This window comes from Triticum dicoccoides, chromosome 3A (assembly GCF_002162155.2).
Source record: "Triticum dicoccoides isolate Atlit2015 ecotype Zavitan chromosome 3A, WEW_v2.0, whole genome shotgun sequence".
Taxonomy (NCBI): Eukaryota; Viridiplantae; Streptophyta; class Magnoliopsida; order Poales; family Poaceae; genus Triticum; species Triticum dicoccoides.
Window position 1 is genome coordinate 159,189,601 of NC_041384.1, and position 1,917 is coordinate 159,191,517.

Genomic DNA, 1,917 nt, shown 5'->3' on the forward strand with positions numbered 1-1,917 from the left:
TAGTAATTTGCTCATATTTCCAACAGGCGTCGGGGCTGGAGGGCGGCGACGGGGGAGGGCTCAGGGCCGGGGGCGTGGAGAGGAGGAGGAGGCCGGAGGGGTCGACGGCGAGGACCATGGGGTACTCGTCCGGGCCGGGCGAGACGCGCGGGGGCCGGAGGGGCGACGGCGAGGACCATGCGGTACTCGTAGTAATTTGCTCATATTTCCAACAATCCAAAAACCTGATTATAGGCAATTTACTGCGAGTGGTTTTGCTGCGCATCTGAAGCCGCCTGCCTTTAAGGGGGCGCAATATAAGAGGTGGCGCACGAGAGCAGTCTACTGGTTTCAGACCATGGGCTGCTATGATGCCACCAAGGGCAAGCCTGAGGGCGATCTTAATCCAGCACAGCTGGAAGCTTTTGAGAAGATCAATACCCTCTTTAAAGGCGCTCTTCTGAGTGTTCTTGATGACTCCATTGTGGATTCGTATATGTAGTTTGACAACGGCAAGGACATGTGGGCTGCGCTCGAGGCCAAGTTTGGTGCCTCGGACGCCGGCAGCGAGTTGTACGTCATGGAGCAATTCTATGACTACAAGATGACTGATGACCGCCCTGTTGTACAGCAGGCTCATGAGATACAGTCGCTCGCAAAAGAACTTGAGTACTTCAAGTGTGTGTTGCCGAACAAATTTGTTGCCGAAGGCATCATTGCCAAGCTTCCACCTTCGTGGAACAATTTTGCTACTTCCCTGAAACACAAGAGACAAGAGTTTTCCGTTGCGGATCTCATTGGTACTCTTGATGTTGAAGAGAAGGCGAGAGCAAAGGACACACATGCTCGAGTTGCTGAGGGAGGTTCTAGTGCCCACATGGTACAGAAGAAGAACTCCCAGCCCATCAAGTTCAAAAACAATAAGAACAAAACTCAGGGCAAAGGCAAGTTTGATACAAAGAACAAGCCATCACATTCTACCAACTTCAAGAAGAATTCTCATAAGAAGGGGAAGGGACTTTGCCATGTCTGCGGTGATCCTAATCACTGGGCTCCGAAGTGTCCTAACCTCTTTGAGAAGCGCGAACATGAGAAGAGCGGCAAGTGCGCTAATGTTGTCATCGGTGATACTGATATGAAGGAATCAGGGTACGGTATTTTTCCTACCATCCCCCTGATTGGTTAATTGACACCGGTGCCAATGTACATGTTTGTGCTGACGCCTCCATGTTTTCTTCTTACCAGGCAACAAGGACTTCACCCGTGCTGATGGGGAACGGGTCACATGCCATCGTTCGAGGTGTTGGTACGGTCGATCTAAAGTTTTCTTCGGGGAAGACTGTGCGTCTGAAGAACGTTCATCATGTTCCGTCCATCAATAAAAATCTCGTTAGCGGTTCCCGTTTATGTCGAGATGGTTTTAAGTTGGTTTTCGAATCCAATAAAGTTGTAATTTCTAAGTGTGGACAATTTGTTGGAAAAGGCTATGAGTGCGGAGGCTTGTTCCGCCTATCTTTGTCAGATGTTTGCACTAAAGTTATTAATAATGTTTGCCACAATAATGAGTCTGATATTTGGCATTCACGACTATGTCATATTAATTTTGGTTGCATGACACTGTTAGCCAATATGAATTTAATTCCGAAAATCTCTACTATCAAAGGCTCCAAGTGCCAAGTATGTGTGCAAGCTAAGCAACCTCGCAAGTCACATAAGACTGCAGAGGCAAGAGACTTGGCGCCACTAGAGCTTATACATTCTGATCTTTGTGAGATGAATGGCGTGTTGACAAAAGGTGGAAAGAGATACTTCATGACGTTGATTGATGACTCCACTAGATATTGTTATGTGTATCTTCTGAAATCAAAAGATGAGGCTTTGATTTTCTTTAAAAACTATAAAGCTGAGGCAGAGAACCAACTTGATCGAAAAATTAAA